This window comes from Pectinophora gossypiella, chromosome 8 (genome assembly GCF_024362695.1).
Source record: "Pectinophora gossypiella chromosome 8, ilPecGoss1.1, whole genome shotgun sequence".
Lineage (NCBI taxonomy): Eukaryota > Metazoa > Arthropoda > Insecta > Lepidoptera > Gelechiidae > Pectinophora > Pectinophora gossypiella.
The window spans coordinates 11,081,916-11,091,899 of NC_065411.1; positions in this window are offsets into that span (position 1 = coordinate 11,081,916).

Here is a 9,984-nt window from a genome sequence, read left to right on the forward strand (position 1 = left end):
GGATTGCACATTCACACGGTAATTTACATATCTATAAGGTAATTTGTATTGACGTCGTTGGGTATTACCATATCCGCTACTAAATTGGTAATGTCACAATCATAACGAACTCTACTTTTTCCGGTATATTGATTCAAATATACTTAGGAACTATTTTCGTTCATCCCCTGGTAATTTGTAAGTAACTTTAATTTAATAATTAAACTAGCTAAAACTAAAAGCGAACCAAAATTAAATAATTACCCGAATCATTACGCAAACAAAGAACCCAAACGCCACATCTAATTTCCCATAGCGCTCAAAGGACGTGGGTCTTACAAATAAATAAAACAAATAGTAAATTTCATTTATTTTCGATGCGCTCGCGCTGCTTACCGCAAGCTAGTAGATGATTGCTCAATTACAGGACCTCCTTAGTAGAAACACTAACAGCAATGCACAATCTAAAAGCAATTTCGACCTTATAGAAGACGACATAGACGTTTTTTGTTCAGTTGTTAATCTCGGGCGGCGTTCACAAAAGGTGGGTTCGAGTCCGCGCCTTGTCATTAGGGCACAATCAAACATTATGTTTAGGGATCGCCGACAGCTTAACCGGAGTTTTTCATCGGTTTCATAATTTGTTATTTGGGATTATAGGGAGCGTGCCGCGCACAGAGTAAACATCACTGCGCTGGCGGCGAATCGACAAATAACGACCGGTGATAATTGACCGCGTGTTTTTTGCATCTCCAATCTACAGGCCATCAGAGTGGTGTGTAAAATAACGATCAGTAAGCGTTATTCCATTCTTTGATTGGCCTACAGTATCCCACTTCATGTCAGAAACTTCTATTCTTAACTTTCAAAACGGGATTTTAAGATAGGGTCATAATAGATCTCATTATTTACAAACATTTATCAACTCTACTATTTTGATAAGCTGTGATAATTGATATTACGTTTACCCTTAACAATCTATATTTTTTTTAATATTATATAATACTAGCGACCCGCCCCGGCTTCGATCGGGAGGAGGAAAAAATGAAATTATTTACGACATCACATTAAATACAACAAAAGTAACAGTATTTCTCCACTATTTAATGGATGTTATTATACATGTAAACATTCTTCTTCAATCACTCTATCTATTAAAAAAAACGGCATCAAAATCCGTTGTGTACTTTTACAGATTTAAGCGTACATATGGATATAGGGACAGAAAAAGCGACTTTGTTTTATACTATGTAGTGATTACAGATACACGTATTACAGATAATTTGTAATTAGAAATGTTTCGACATAGTTCTGATTTCAGTTGCTAAACAGCATAACATATCACGGCATAAATTATACAATCAAAATTTTATAATCCTGAAACACATAAAACTGATGTTATGCGCCAGTCTAATTTACACTGATATAATTATTTCACACGTAACAATAAGTAATATCCAAGATTACTGTTAGGTATTACGGGTCTTGACCTCTGTAAGTACTTACTGTCTGTTTGCGAAACGTCAATTAGGAATATATTCCTACATTTTTATTACTCGACGATAATTATTTGAAAATATTTATTTTTTTAAATTCCTAGTTCGGTTTCAATATACCAATTGTTGAAGACACGCCCGCGGTAATATATTTCAGCAGAAGGTAGGTAAGTACCTACTAACAAAATGAAAGTTGTGATAGAGTAGCCCAACTCCATCTCCAATAAACCACGATGGCAGAATTATGTGATATTTTGCTCAATAGTAAGTATTTACTTTGAATATTAACCAAAGGTATTGGTACCTATATAAACCTTCATGGTAGGTAAGGAAGTTGCTGTAATCGGAACAGAATAGGGTTGCGTAAATTTGCATAAAAAGACATAACAAGATTGCGTCGAGCATGTAGTGTTCGGGTTTACTGTAAAATACGGTAAACGGTAATGCGACTTGTTAGTTCCGCCACATACCGGCCGCGGCGATCCGTTCCACGCACCAGTCACGCTTGGCGACACCCAACTACTACTGTTTGTTTCCATTTTTTACATACACCACTCGCCGATTACGCTCCGTTTCACGATTCAATCGCTTCAATCGGAAATTATGCAATAACTGTACATGTCCAAATCCTCTGATACTATGTTTTCATTGTGTGGGATTAGTTTATGGTCAGGTGCTCTCAAAAGCAAACCCTTTTCAGCACGGCATCAACTGTAGCAAGCATTTAATCCGTGAAATTATCCTTTCTTATTTGCAATTTTGAATTCGACACACCGTACTTGTGTTCGCTACATTTCCAAAATGAATGTCCAGTTCCATTTTAAATTTGGCATAGTTTAGGGAATTTTGTAGCCAACCTACAACACGAACATTTTAGCTAACGAATTAATTATGTCAACAACCGAAGTATTAAAAAATCAAGATTTTTTTGAGTGAGTAATCGCATCTTTATCCTTGCATCGCCTTTAACAATACATCAACAGAACAAACTTGAAAACGTTCAAAATAAATTATTTGCCCTGTTAGCCAAATATTGTCAATAAATGAGAAGCATGTAACATGCGTGTAACCCAATTGGCCGCACAACGAAGCAGATGCATCTTGACAGTTATTGCTTCCCAAATTGCGAATTTGTAAACATTAGTGAATCATGAGAATAGCTGAACACAAAGACGGACCCGGATCTAAGAGTGCTCTACCTGCGGCTTCCGAAATCGCGCAAAAAACACCAAAATTGATTCAATGGGCTAGCACAAAAAGCCGTTCATTGTGTCCCCTGTATTTAGCGATGCCGATTCGACTCGACAAATAAGGTTATATCGCTTGGAAAAAAATAAGGATTATTGGTTTGAGAGGGCATAGTTGCTGCTACCAATCGAGTAGCCTTCCATATAAGGCGGAACGTAAAATATTAATGGGCATATTAATGCCTGACTCCTCGTTCTACACATTCATTGCAAAAGGTCGAACAGTTATAAAATTTAACTTTTTTGGCCACTACTTAATCTTGTTTTTCGTATTTATGTTAGTTGGTGCGCCACCATTTTAATATATATATATATATAATGTATAAGTTTACTTAAGTAATTTACTGTCTGACTAAATAATCTGCTCATTCTTTGACATAGTTGCTGGTAGTCGCCTAAAGTAACATTCCGTTCGATATTTGATCGCAATGGTTGCATTCAATGAACGATCTAGTTCACACATAAGCCGCCTTTTGATTGGCTATCGACCTGATTATCACGTTTCCAGGAATTTGGGTCAATGTTAGATTATTTCTGAGGGGACTAGTTGTCGCAGTAAGTCGGTCTGGAATTGACAGGAAGACGGTAATGAGAGACAGGATGGACTAACTGGCATCACTCGGCCCACACACAAGCTAGAAGTTACTGCATCAATAATTGGGTAGGTGATTCATTTGCTAGACTACATATTTTTATGTAGATACCGTGGTTCTATTGTCTCAAAAATATGGACATGTTTTTGTTGTCATTCATTTGTCCGAATAGTAAGGAACGTTAGGATATTTTTCATTATGCGAGTATATCATTCCTTAACTGCACAACTAAACACAAAAACCTCTCACATAAAGATATCCCATTAATTTCACATTAAGTTCATAACATAATTTACAACATTACAAGGGACAAGTACGGGTACAAGAGACGGTAAACGGCTGGATTAACATTTAATACACATTGCGGCGGCAAAAAGTTGCGCGGGCGCAGACGACGAGGCGACGCGTGCGCCAATGAGGAAATGCTTCAGATGTCGCTGTTGACACGCGATGCAAGTTCAAACATGTTGCAACTCTCGTGCCGCTGAAAAAAAGGCGAATTCCTCTCGCAACTTTCGCAAATTGACGTTACGGTTAAACGTCTTCCGGTCGTAAACTTTTGCAGAGAACATTTAGGCTATGAATACATGTAGGTATCGTTATAAAGGAACTAGTGGAGACATTTTATCGTTTTCCTCGTACATTTGGCGACAACAGGACAATATTCAGGTGTGAATTGCGCGTGCGTCATACGGCACGGGCGTAATGAGCAAATCGTGGTCTTCCGCCGGAGGCGCGGCGGCGCCACTGCCACTCACAAGCATACACTTTTGAACATACAGAATAGATCTTCCCCACAAAAATAGAATAAGATTAAAAATTGTAACTTACTTTTGTAATTGTTATGCAGGAAATCCGATCAAATACGGCTATATTGAAATTAGTTCCGGATTGCAATATCTAATTAGAACTCATCATTTAATTTTTTCATTTCATTTCATTTTATTTCTCGCCTTTTTATAGTCTTAAAAATATCTGTAGTTCACTAACTACTACCAACATAATTATAAATACATCAATCAAATCAAATACCCTTTATTGCACACAAACAAAACATACAAACATTTAAATATAAAACATTTAGTAACAGTACAAATGGTGCCAATCAATGGTGCCTACCTATCTAGATAACAGCAGGTATTCCTTGAACATTTTCAATTCATTCAATTCTCTTTGTCATAAAACTCGTTTAATAAGCAAATCACTGATTAAAACAATAACATTTCTTCTTTTGTTACCTACCTTGAATCAGTTGACGTTAAAGGAAAACAATTTCCGAGTAAGACATTGATGACGCGAATAGTTTCAAATTAAAAATGACAAAGTTCGATGTTAGGAGGCTATCATTCTTTGAATTACCACGATGCGGCATGTCACCGAGTTAGCTACCTACCACATAAAAAGCGCTATTATTACAAAATATTATTTTAATTACTTACTTATCGTCGTCTTATAGTGAAAACCTCCTAAGCACCGTTTAGAAAAACTACTTGATTTTCTTTATTGCCAAAATTTAGGAATACTCAACAGTACTACCGCCTACATTAGGCTGGTTTCCAACTAGTCAAGTCAGTTAGATACTTTTTTGTAAACGTCAAAACACGAAATTACTATGGAATTTATATGCAAAAAAAGCACTCTGTCGCACTTGTTATTAAGTTTTTCTTGATTAAAATTCATAAATAAGTAAAATAGAACAAAAAAGAAAATGTTTTTCGTTAGTTTTAGATCTGTTTTTATTTAGAAATCAGAATTCCATAATTTATCTTGAACCTAGTACACGACCTATTTGAGCTTCTCGTTTTTATCCTCATTAAGTAATTTCAATCTGGGTAAAAACTGAACCACATTTTTTTACCCGGATTGGAACTAGCTATTGCGAGGTTTTGTTACCAAAAATCACAGACTTACAATATAAGGCGACTATATTAGGTATTATTAATTACCTACCTATTGTTTCATGTTAAACCGCCAAAATTTCCAAATTACCATGTATTTGTTTAGTCTAATATACGCGTATTTCGATATTTACTTAGCCTCTTTAATACGAAATGTCTGTGGCACACCTACAGTGGCGGGCGCCGTGTGTTTATTCGATAATAAGGCAACCGCCGTCGCCATCAATTGAATGATTGAATGATTGCAACCACTCGTCATAACAGGGTATTACTGCACTTCACTAAATATGAACTACAGAGCTCATGTGTTTTATAATATATATGTATTTTTATGTATTCTTGTAAGGAATACATAATAATCCATACTAATATTATAAATGCGAAAGTAACTCTGTCTGTCTGTCTGTCTGTCTGTCTGTCTGTCTGTTACTCTTTCACGCCTAAACGGCTCAACGGATTTTGATGAAATTTGGTATGGTGATAGATGATAACCTAGAAATGGTCATAGGCTATAAATAATCACGCCATCGTTCTTAGGGGGTAGGCAGTTGGCAGATAACTAAATTGATTTAGTGATTTGTAGTCGTTTTTGTTGGGACTTTTGCTCTTTCACGTCTAAACGGCTGAACGGATTTTAATGAAATTTAGTAAGGTAATAGTTGGTTATCTAAAAACGGTTGTACGATCAAATTGATCACGTCATCGTACTTAGGGGGTAGGAAGTAGGCAGAAAACTGAATTGAGTTAGTGATTTTTTTATGGTTTTTGCTGGGAGTTTTGTCTATCATGCCTAAACGGCTCAACGGATTTTGATGAAATTTAGTTAGCTGATAGATAGTAATCTAGAAAAGGATATGGCCTATTAATATTTATGCTATCGTACTTAAGGCGTAGGCAGTAGACAGAAAACTAATTAGATTAGTGATTTTTAATTGTTTGTTTTAAAAGTTTGCCTCATTCACGCCTTAACGTCTGAACGGAATTTTATAAGACTTGGTTAATTTAAAGATAGGATCTTAGGCACGGACACAGGCTACTTTTTATGGCGGGAAAATACCTCATTCCCGCGGAAATCCAGATTTTGTGATCGTGTCAAGAAGCGCATGACGCCATAGCTACTGGAATGATTTCGATGTTTTTTTTTAAACTGAGTGACTTCAAGTTAGTATTTGATCACTTTTCTAACTTAGAGGGTAGGTAGGCGCCATAATTTAGGGAATTTATGATAAAATTTTGATGCAACTGTCTTTATTAAACAGTTATATCTCATTCCTACAGGAACCTACACATAGCTATAGCTAGCTATCTATTAACATTAAAACTCTTTCTAGAATCACATTACGCCAATTAATTGATCTGATTTGTATAAGTTTTTTTATTCAACTGACTGTTACATTACATACAGATAAAATCTAATTACTTACACCACATAATTAATATAGTACTACATGACTAGCTACGCTTTAAACTTGAGGAGGTAATTCGATAGACATTTATACGAACTTTAAGCCCAGTAATCAATCATAGTAATAAGGTAATACTCATTTTAGACAAAGAAACGGATAGGTAATCAGTTCGTCAACGAAATTATAACACCTACACTTAGTTTGTTTACTATTTAACGAGGGAAAATAATCCTTACTAATATTATAAATGCGAAAGTAACTCTGTCCTGTCTGTCTGTTTCGCTTTCCCGCTTAAACCTCTCAACCGATTTTGATTAAATTTAGCACAGACAATCTTTAGACCCTGAGAAAGAAAATAGGATACCTTTTATTGCGAAAAGAAGGGACGAAGAGATTGAAATAGGGGTTGAAAGTTTGTATGGGATATTTTAATCTATACTTATAATAAATCTGTAGAGAGGTCAATTCTGTACATTAAATATTTTTTCAAAATAACTATCAGGGGGTGATAAGTGGTCGATACTGATGCCAAAAATGCAATCAGTAAAATTTTTGTCTGTCTGTCTGTCTGTCTGTCTGTCTGTCTGTATGTTCCTTATAGAAACAAAACCTACTGGACGGATTTTAATGAAACTTGGTACAATTATTCTTCACACTCCTGGACACGTTATAGTTTACTTTTCATCACGCTACAATCAATAGGAGCAGAGTAGTGAAGGGAAATTCTTTTGTATGAAAAATCTAAACCACTCAAGTTAGACGTTTGAAATTTGGCATGCAGGTACCTTAGATACCGTAGAGGTATACTAAGAAAGGAATTCCCGAAAATCCTACGGGAACGGGAATTAGCGGGAAAATCCTTTTGTATGAAAAATCTAAACCACTCAAGTTAGACGTTTGAAATTTGGCATGCAGGTACCTTAGATACCGTAGAGGTGTACTAAGAAAGGAATTCCCGAAATTCCCACGGGAACGGGAATTAGCGGGAAAATCCTTTTGTATGAAAAATCTAAACCACTCAAGTTAGACAATTGAAATTTGGCATGCAGGTACCTTAGATACCGTAGAGGTGTACTAAGAAAGGAATTCCCGAAATTCCCACGGGAACGGGAATTAGCGGGAAAATCCTTTTGTATGAAAAATCTAAACCACTCAAGTTAGACGTTTGAAATTTGGCATGCAGGTACTTTAGTAAACTTAAAGCTTAGTTGCAACAGGATATTACAAAATTCCCACGGGAACGGTAGTTAGCGGGAAAATCCTTTTGTATGAAAAATCTAAACCACTCAAGTTAGACAATTGAAATTTGGCATGCAAGTACCTTAAGTACCGTAGAGGTGCACTAAGAAAGGAATTCCCAAAATTCTCACGGGAACGGGAATTAGCGGGAAAATCCTTTTGTATGAAAAATCTAAACCACTCAAGTTAGACGTTTGAAATTTGGCATGCAGATACCTTAAGTACCGTAGTGGTGCACTAAGAAAGGAATTCCCGAAATTCCCTCGAGAACGGGAATTAGCGGGAAAATCCTTTTGTATGAAAAATCTAAACCACTCAAGTTAGACGTTTGAAATTTGGCATGCAGGTACTGTAGTAAACTTAAAGCTTAGTTGCAACTGGATATTACAAAATTCCCACGGGAACGGTAGTTAGCGGGAAAAAACATTTGTATGAAAAAATCAAATCTAAATAAAAGGAGAAACTGACTGACTCAGTGACTGACATATATCAACGCATAGCCTGAACGGCTAAACGTAGGCATTTGAAATTTGGAAGGGACATAGCTTAGGTACCGTAGAGGTCCACTAAGAAAGGAATTCCCAAAATTCTCACGGGAACGGGAATTAGCGGGAAAATCCTTTTGTATGAAAAATCTAAACTACTCAAGTTAGACGTTTGAAATTTGGCATGCAGATACCTTAAGTACCGTAGTGGTGCACTAAGAAAGGAATTCCCGAAATTCCTACGAGAACGGGAATTAGCGGGAAAATCCTTTTGTATGAAAAATCTAAACCACTCAAGTTAGACCTTTGAAATTTGTCATGCAGGTACCTTAGGTACCGTGGAGGTGCACTAAGAAAGGAATTCACAAATTCCCACGGGAACGCGAATTAACGGGAAAATCCTTTTGTATGAAAAATCTAAACCACTCAAGTTAGACGTTTGAAATTTGGCATGCAGGTACTTTAGTAAACTTAAAGCTTAGTTGCAACAGGATATTACAAAATTCCCACGGGAACGGTAGTTAGCGGGAAAAAACATTTGTATGAAAAAATCAAATCTAAATAAAAAAGAGAAACTGACTGACTCAGTGACTGACATATATCAACGCATAGCCTGAACGGCTAAACGTAGGCATTTGAAATTTGGAAGGGACATAGCTTAGGTACCGTAGAGGTGCACTAAGAAAGGAATTCCCGGAATTCCCACGGCAACGGAAATTAGCGGGAAAATCTTTTTGTATGAAAAATCTAAACCGCTTAAGTTAGACGCTTGAAATTTGGCATGCAGGTACCTTAGTTAACTTAAAGCTTAGTTGCAACAGGATATTGCAAAATTCCCACGGAAACGGGAGTTAGTGGGAAAAAAACATTTGTATGAAAAAATCGAAACCGCGTAAGATAGATATTTTCAATTCAATTAAATTATTTATTGCATTCCATGTAGTACAATAGGGTGTTACATAGGCATAGGAACTAAAACATGGACCCTATAGGGCACAGCAACGTTGAAGGGAAGAGAGGAAGTGTGTATTAAAATTAAAACTCAATGAACAATCAATTAAAAAAAAAACAATTCAATCAATTGATTCAATCTAGCACGCATGCATACCTTAGTAAATATAAAGTTTATTTTTGGCTGTATTTTGAAAAATGGGAGTTATTGGGAAAAAAAAATGTACTTATGAAAAAATCTAAACTGCATAAGTATGCACTCCCACACACACAAAGATCTCTCTCTTATATAACACGCCACGCGGACGAAGTCGCGGGCAAAAGCTAGTCGAGTATAAAGTACTTACGTCAGAGATTTATGCCAACAGTTTAATCTCTTTATTGCACTTATTTCAGCAAACTACAGACATACGATTGTATCTAATCTTAAACGAAGATAAGATAGATTCTAAGTAGATTTCTAATTGAATAAGAATACGGATACTAGGCACACAGCAAACACTAGCGAATTTGTTAGTTACTGTATTCTTATACAGTGTTAACAAGTATCTTATTAAAAATAACTTTCCTACATGAGCCCATGTACTTACCAAGCAATCAACGAAGTTATAGAGCTCTCATTAAAGTAGTCGAGATATACGCGTACGCCACACGCGGCGCTCTGACCTCCCAGCTCAAAGCAACGTAATC